This window comes from Mandrillus leucophaeus, unplaced genomic scaffold, assembly GCF_000951045.1.
Source record: "Mandrillus leucophaeus isolate KB7577 unplaced genomic scaffold, Mleu.le_1.0 Scaffold2, whole genome shotgun sequence".
NCBI classification, from domain to species: Eukaryota; Metazoa; Chordata; class Mammalia; order Primates; family Cercopithecidae; genus Mandrillus; species Mandrillus leucophaeus.
In genome coordinates, this window is record NW_012102031.1 from 5948552 (window position 1) to 5957340 (window position 8789).

An 8789-nucleotide genomic window follows, 5' to 3' on the forward strand; every position below is an offset into this window, starting at 1 on the left:
CAGAAGTTGCCCCCCCTTTCCATGGCAATGACCCAGAAGTCATAGCTCCTTTTCTAGAAATTTCTAAATAACCTGCCCTTTAATTTGCAGGTGATTAAAAGTGGATATAAACATGACTGTGAAACTGCCCCTGAGCTGCTGCTCTCAGCACACTGCCCGTGGGGTAGCCCTGCTCTGCAGGGGCAATCACAGAGCTGTAACACTGTCGTCTCCATAAAGCTGTTTCTTCCACCACCAGCTCACACTTGAATTCTTTCCTGAGCAAAGCCAAGAAACTTCCTAGGGTAGGCTCCAAGTTTGGGGCTCATCTGCCCTGCCCCATGGTGGTCAGGCACTGGGCCTCGGAGTGCTCCTCCGAACTCCAGAGCTTCAATTTCCACCTCTGTGAAATGGAGTGAGCTACACTTGCTTCACAAAGCTGCATCGAGGCACGGAAGCCTTGAGAGCTGAGAAGCATTCATACCGTGGCCTGGCCCAGGTAGAGGCCGCTGAAGAATGTTGGCTGAATGAAGGAGGCTGCGACAGTGTTGCAGATACAGCAATGGAAGCAGATGTTTTGTTCAAAAGAAATAGGCCCCATAGAGGGCTGAGAGCCAGGAGAACCTCCAAGTGGGGTAAAGGAAGAGGGGAGTGGCAGTGGCCTGGCCAGGGAGGCCAGGGGAAGGCTCCCAGGAAGGACCAGGCCAGTCAGAGCAGAGCCGAGCCCCTTGTGCTGAGGGTCAGTGACAGCGACCTCACACCATCTGAGCCTTTCTGAGATCCAAACTCGGGAATTACTTCAACTCTTTCCTCTCCTTCCCTTCCTCCTTCCTTGGATTAGATCATGGAGTCTTATAAGTTATATTTTCAATTCTCTGCAGGGTGGCCTTAATCCAGGTCCCCATCTCTCACTTGGATTCCTGCCACAGCTGGAGACAGTCCCGGGGGTACTAAAGTGTCGACTCACTGATTCCCTACTTAGTGCACTCCCCCAAGTCTCAGTGCTTCCAATACCAACATATGGATATATGTTGGTGACTTCCAGCCCCATGTCCATCTCAGTTAGCCCAGCAGCCCCCAATCCTCCTGCTTCTTATGTAAGTGGCAGTCCCCTGCCACTCAAGCCAACATGATGGGTCGTTTTTTGGAGCTAGTCTCCACCTTCCCCTCATCTCATACTGACCTGACCTTGAAAACTCATCTGAATCTGGCTGCTCCTCTCCATGTACCCATCCCCTCTGGGGTGCAAGCCACACCACCCTTCAGTTGCGGGATGATAGCAGCCAGTGGGCCCACATCTGGCTGTGCCCCTCATCTATTAAATCATCTCACAGGCTCTTCCAGTCATGCTGAGAAGGTCCATCACCCACTCATGCCTCTGGATCTTGGCACCCGCCAGAAATGGTAGTCCCACTCCCCCTGCCAGTGATTGGCTTAGGAATGGCCACGGAACCCAGTTCCAACCGGGAAGAGGAAATGGGCAAGGGAAGGAAGGGATATCATAATCCTCCTCTAGAAATGGTTGTATCTAATCGGGATGCAGATGCCTGAAACTCTGCAGTGTAGGAAACACTAGGGCCCGCTCTGTGAAATATTCACATGTCCAAGTGGAAAGAGAACAGACCCTGTGGACTGAGGCTCGCCCCGGGGGACCTGGACCTGCGTGCCTCTGCCTTTTCATGTGAACTGATGTCTCTTGCTTGAACTCACTTGAGTAAAGGTTTCGTGCCACTTGTAGCATGTGCAGATGTAACCATCAACACAGAACTCCTACTTCCTGGAGACTGTGGGGGATTTGAACTTACCATAGGTTCACGGAGTGACAAAGCTGTTTCTAGGGCCGATGCAGCCATGGGCCATGTGAATAGAATCACGGGGTCTGGGCTGGGGGAGGTGAGGGTTCTGGGCTCTCCCGTACTGGCCAGACTCCACCTGGAGAGGCTACGGTCAGTCCAGGGTGACTATGCCAGCAGGGAGGTTGACCTGCCAGGTCCATCTGCTGAGAATGATAGCATTTAGAAGGGCTGGGAAACCCTGCCACGCAAGGAATGAGTGAGAAAGTGGGGCTTTTTCTCCTGGCAAAGAGAAGGCTGGTGGTGGGACTTCATTTCGGCTTCAGACGCATGCAGGGTGATGTGTGGAGGGAGTGGCCACGCTCATGCTGCTGACCAAGAGGAAGTCAATGACAGTATAGAGTTTGTCAACAATTGAGGACAAATTCAAACTTCAGTATGTATCATTCTCACCCAGGGATGTTGGTAAAAACACAAAGGCCCAGGCCCTGTCTTTCAACGAGCCTGGGCCCCAAGTTGTTAGCACTCTAGGGGGTTTTGGGGCACGCCAACATTTTTGCAACCTCTGACTCAAGGGAAGGAAGCCGACATTTGTGAGGCATTTAATGTGAGCCAGGTGCTGAGCTGGGCCCATCACTGTGGCTCCCATTTGATTTTGACACAAATTCTTAGAGCCAAGCACTGCTACAGATGGTTTTGGGAAGTGTAGTGAGTTTCCCATGAGAAGTGTGGCTAAAAATCAGTAAGAAAAGGATGATTAGTGTGAGAGGAAAAGGAGAGTAGGAAAAGAATTCTTAAATGAAGAAATATAAATGGCCAAGAAACCTATGCAAAGATACTCCTCTGTTGTGGCAGAGATCACAAGCTGTTCTCCAGTATCCACCTTCCCTTCTTCCATAGGAGCAAAACCCTTGATTTTCAGTCAGGCATGTGGTCTATTACTAAGACACTCCCCAACCTCCCATCTAGCATGAGGCTCCGTGCTCAAGTTCTGGCCAATGAGAAGTAGCAGATTCCAGGAATCGTCCTAAAAAGGCAGCTGACAGGTGTCCCTTATTTCCTTTTTCTTTATCTTTTTCTTGTGGCTGGAATACGAGACATGATGGTTGGGGCTCCAGCAGCCTTATAGGGCGGTGAGGAGACCTTGGGGACAGAGATCACACACAGCAAAGTAACAAGAGGAGGGGTCTGGGTGGCCAAAACCATGGAGTGCAGCTGACATGCCAGCTCTAGACTGCCGTCCTCCTGATTTTACTTAAGCAATAAATGTCTGGCTTGAGTCTCTGTTATTTGTTCCCGTGCCTATTCCTAGCTGATAACAACAGAGAAATACAAAACAAGACATGAGTTTGCCAAACTCCTGATCACTTTTCACTCACGAGATTGGCAGAAACCTAAAAAGACGATGATATTGTTAGAGACAGTGCAGTGCTGTGGTTAATATCCCTCCTGCTCTGGACTTACCAGCTGTAGAAACTTGGACAAAGTGTGTAACCCTCTGTGCCTCAGTTTCCTCACCTAAAAAATGAGTGTCAAACCCAGTACTACCCCACAGAGTCATTGTGAGGAATCGGCGTTTAGAATAGAGCCCCGTACAAAGCACACATAAGTGTCTGCCGTGACTATTACTATTTAGCTGGCATACCTGAGGTTGGTGTGCAGGTGTAGAGGAAAGACGCTCACGCCTGGCCAGGAATGTGAAACGTAGACAGTCAGAGGGCTCTTGCTGTTTCAAAACTTTCAAACTACATACAAGACTCCCCCCAGGGTGCTCCCTCTAACCCAGAAATTCCACCTCTAGAACCCTGAATCCCTTGGGGCCAAACGTGTTTCAGATTTTCGGAAGCTAACTTGGTGCATATGCCCCATCCTGTGTTACTCTTCCACGGGGTCTGGGCGTGCCCCATGCTGTAGACCCTCTGGGGTGTTCAGCCCACCTCAAGTGCATCTGGGGAATTCTGGGGAGTGAATGCCCTTGGGGTAGCCCTCAGCTGGTAAAGCCCAGGGGCAGGTGGGTAAGTGCCCAGCAGCCTCTAGTCCTTCAGAGAAGCACCCCACATTGCTCAGGAGGTCCTAGAGAAGTCGACTGCCCCCTCCTGCAGTGCCCTCTGCAGTGACCTCCCTAACCACCCTTGTGTTATCTTCTCCCGACCCGCATCTCACTCTCCCTGGTTGCTCCCTCCTGGATTCTGGTGTCACCTTCCAAAAAACCACCTGCACTCAAGTCCCGTCTCAGGCTTTGCTTTTGGGGACCTTCACCCAAGACAACCCCCTGACCAAACACATTATTTCTTCAGCAAGCTGCACACATAGCACAGAAAGTGGGATAAACAGACGCTGAACACTCTCACATCAATCTGGATCAGGTTTGCTGGCAAATAGGTAAAAGAAAAGGAGTATGGTTCCGGTTCTGGGAGTGTTTGGGTTTCGTGGCTGTGGAGATGGGACCGGACTGCATTCTGCAGAGCACAAAGGCACCCTCTCTTGCTGAGTTCACTTGGTGTGAGTGGAGAGGCTCCCCCGGCCACGGACTGCACTCAGAAGGGCCCGAGACCACAGCAGTCACCAGGAATTGGGCCCTCCAGGAGCTGACACTTGAGGGTAGAAGATGTCTGATGGGGCTTCTGGCCAAACTTGGGAAGGAGAGCTCTTGGGTGGGGAGACAAGGCCACAATCAATGGGTGCTCAGGGGTGGCCCCGCTGCAGAGGTGAGGTCTGAGAAGGGACTTGACAATGAGAGGAAGCCTAGGACACATGATCCGAGGCAAAGAGAACAGCAGATGCAAAGGCTGCCAGGTAGGGCAGGGGTTTGAAGAGGAGGAGCAAGGAAGCCAGAGAGGAAGGCGGAAGAACTGGCTGGTGGGAGGATGGGCACAGGTCACACGGGGCCTGAAGAGCTACGTTTCTAGCTTAGAAGAACAGCTGGTATACAGAGGGACTTCCAGCCCGCGGGCACCGCCATCTGATTTGAGCCTCTGGTTTTGTTGTGGGCATAGATGGTGCATTTTCGCAACAGGGCAAATGCGGAACCGGCACATGGCGTTTGCTGCCCACCTGGCTCCCACACTGCGTTTGTCCTAATGATACCCGTGGCTCACCGCACCCTACAGGGGCCTCGGAAGGAGGGCCAGCGCCACCTCCACCTCCACCTCGCCACCACGGCAGGGGCTCCTGATGGGTCTCAGGGTGAGCACCACCCTCTGCCAGTGACAGGTCAGGTGTGGGCAGTGACCAATTTCAGCCAATGAGACATCAGGGAGAGCCCGCACGTGGCCTCGGACCCCGCCAGCCTGGATGCTGAGGCCGACCTATGAGTCTGACTCGAGTTGGGGAAGAGCAGAACACACGAGGGGCCGATGCTCACCCTGCTCCCTGCCAGGCCGCACTGTGGATGGGCTTGTGGCCCGCGTGAGGCTGAGCAGGGATTTCCGTCACTTGTAGCAGAAAACCTCCCACTGGCTAGTGAGCACAGTGTCCATCCCAAGGGACAGACTGACAGGCTGTGGCTTGTCCCCGTCATGGAACACAGCAGCGCGCTGAAAAGAATGAGGGGGTATCCTCCCGTCCTGAAAAGGAACCAGCGACGAGAGATGTCGTCTCTTCTCAATCAGGGGTCATTTTGCTCCCTAGGTAGGTTGCCAGGTTGAGGAAATAAAAATGCAGGGCAGCCGGTTCAAGCTGAATTTCAGACAGTGCATATTAACTAGATGTCTTGTATTTACTCTGGCAACCTTACCCCCAGGGGACATTTGGCAATGTCTGGAGGCATTTTTGGTTGTCACTGGGGATGGTTAGGTGCCACCAGCATCTGGTGGGAAGGCACCAGAGATGCTGTCATACATTCCACAATGCGTAGGACAGCTTACGAAAAAAAAAATATCTAGCCTAAAATGTTAGCTGTGACAAGGGTGAGAACTCCTGTATTAAATGAAAGATAGCAACAATTCCATAAGATATGGTAGGATCCCATTTGTACGTCCTGTATTTATTCTGGCAACCCTACCCCCAGGGGACATTTGGCAATGTCTGGGGTTGTCACTGGGGATGGGTTTGTGTGTGTATGTGTGTTTCTTTTTTTCTTTTTCCATACCCAACTAAGCCGTACAATTGCATAGAAAAAGGTATGGAAGGTCACATACCTAAGTCATGTGGGGTAGCGAGTGGTCATTCCTTTTACTCTAAATACCTTCTGCAGTATATTATTATTTGTGAAGTTAATGATAATTGAAGTGAATATACATGTGTATACACACATACAGAAAGCATGCCAATCAAAACAATAGGTATTTCACAAAGTAAACACAACCATGGCACGGCCTCCTGATGAAGATGAAGAACATGGCCAGTGCTCCATGAGGCCCTTCGCAGCCCTGCCAGCCTCTCCCTCGAGGGCTGCGAGGGGAACTGCTGTCCTGACTTCCAACCTGCTTTGGGCCCCACGTGAACCGAATCCTGCCCGACGTCCTTGTTTGAGACTGGCGTCTTTCCCTCAGCAACGTGTCATGATTCATTCATGCGGATCGGAGCAGCGGTTGGATCATTTTCATTGCTGTGAAATACACCACAATGGGTTTATGCATTCAACCGTTGATGGACATTTGGGTTGTTTCCCGTTTGGCAAGACGATGAAGAAAGCTGGTATGAGCATTCTTTCACACGTCTTTTCTTGGGCATATGTACTCGCTCCTGTTGAGTGTAAACCTAGGAATGAATCGCTCAGTCATAGGGCAAATGTGTGTTCCTCTTTCCCAGACACCATTCGAGTTTCCAAAGTGCTTGCAGAGGTTTACACTGCCATCCACCAGAGATGAAAGTTCCACTTGGGCTGCTGCCTCCTGGCCAAGCCTGGCTAGGTTGTAGCTTTTGCGTTTTACTCCCTCTGGTGGGTGTGTAAATTGCTAATCACTGTGATTTTAATTTGCATTTCCCTGATGATGAAGCTGAGCACTTTTTCGTATCTTTATGGGCCATTTGATTGTCCTCTTTTGTGAAATGCCTATTCGGGCCATTGGTCCATTTTTCTATGAGGTTATCTCCGTTTCTCTCATTGATTTGTAATTAAGAGTCCTGTTGCAAATATCTTTCCCCACCGTGCGGTTTCTTGCCTTTTCCTTCGCTTACAACGCTCCACGCTGTCCTGGACCCTAGCATCACCCAGGCCTAGGTAATAGAAGGGTGGCCTTTGTAAAGTGACTCAAGGCTGAAAAGGGAACAGACACTCTTACCATAATAAGCTACAGCCTGAAAAACAGCCGGAGGTGAATCTTTGCCGCGCGAATGGTCTGGCTGTCTTTTATAAAAGTAACTCGATTGGACTAGACCCCATGAGGGCCTCTGCTCCTCCCCACTCCCCTTTCCCCGAGGACCTAATTCCCCACTGGGTCAGTTGTGGAACCAGATAGAGCTGGGGACTCACGACGCATGCTGAAGACTGGATACAAGAGCAGGAAGGACTTTGGTGGAGAGAAGGAATCAAAAGGAACCAAGGTATGCAGCTCGGGGGCAGCGGAGGTGAGAACATGGGAGGGGGTTCCAGGAAAGGGCTTACTGCTCTCATGGGCAGGACACATTGAGTAGATCCCATCCTGTGGTCTCTGTATAGGCCAGAGCCACTTCTCTGCCTTTCTATGAAGCCACTTTGCCCCTTGCCTGAATCACTGCAGCATCCTCTTTACTGGCCTGCCTGCTTCAGCCCTGGCCGTCTTTCACCCCCATCTGTGCCCAGCAGCCAGAAGTAGCAAGATCGTTAAAAACGAACATCAGAGTGCATTTCTCCTACAAAGCCTCCAGTGGCTACTTCTTGCCCTCAGAATGCATCACAAACTCCTTCCAGGAGTGGCCATTCAGGCAGGATGTGATCTGGGTGGGAGAGCCTCCCCCGCCACTTTCCTGCCCCAGCCACATTGGCCACGTGTTGCTCAAACAACCACATGTGTTCCAGCCTTAGGGCCTTTGCACTTAGCGCCGCCTCCATCTAGAATGCTATCTATACCCCAACTTTGCCATGCCAGCTTCTTATCATTTTGGGCACATCTCAGGGTCACCTCCCCCGCGGCGTCTTCCCTGAGCCCTCCGATCTGGCCCTACCCTGGGTCAGCATCCCCTCACTCTGTTTTCTTTCCTTCATGCCACTGGCCACTCTGAAATGAGCTATTTTTCTATTTTGTTTGCAGAATGTGAGACAAGAGGACTTGCTGGCAGGGTCCGCTGCTGTGTCCCCAGAATCCCAGCATGTGCCTGACACACAGCAGGTGCCTGATTGATAGTGACGGTTCCTCAAAGGCTGCTGGAGTCACCTCTGGGAGTCTGCGCGGGCTCCACCCTCTGGGGAGGTGTGCTCGGTAGAGGACAAAAAGGCTACTTGTGGGGGTTACCTTAGTACGTGCGTGAAGAGTAAAAAGTAATAATAATCAAAGAAACCGATTGAGTTGAGTAAACCATTGGCGTCCTTGACCCTTGCGGACTTACGGCACCCACAGGGTAGGGCATGGGGTCCGGGAGTGAGGCGTGTGTACCTTCCACTTCCAGAGGGGCACCCTCTTGGGCTGCCTGGGATGAGACCAGGTGGCGCTGGTGGCCATGACGTAGGTTACCTGAATGCCCACCGGCCCTGGGTGGCTCCCAGCTCTGAGTCGGGCAGCCCAGTCTACTCGGGGGCCAGGCAGGCACAAAGATGAGTGAGGCAACTCCCGCAACAGAACAGGAAGGAGAGAATCTGCTAGAAACTGGAATCCCAATGCCCTGGCCCAGAGCCATTCCCAGTGAAAATAAAAACAAGATTTGAAATGGGCTGCCACCAGAGCAGGTTAGGAGTGACCCCACAGCGGCCCTCTGCGTTGGCTGAAAAGCTGATGCGTCTGGGGGTCACACAGCCTGAGCGGGGAGGGCTCCGAGGTGGAGCCTCGCTTCACAGACACGTAAACTGAGGCCTCGAAAGGAGGCCTGGCCAGCATGCAGGTGTGGAGTCCCAGCCCAGTGCTCTTTCCTCCAAGCCTTGAACTCAGGGATGGTCAGAGG

The 8789-nt window shown here is 51.9% G+C and overlaps 1 long non-coding RNA gene across 1 annotated transcript; it reads left to right on the forward strand.

Moving 5' to 3' along the window:
- The first annotated feature begins 5567 nt into the window (after positions 1-5567).
- Positions 5568-8191, forward strand: LOC105538899. The gene is made up of 2 exons (XR_001005978.1): positions 5568-7259; positions 7946-8191. It is a non-coding gene; the product is annotated as an uncharacterized LOC105538899 (long non-coding RNA).
- The last annotated feature ends 598 nt before the right edge of the window (positions 8192-8789 follow it).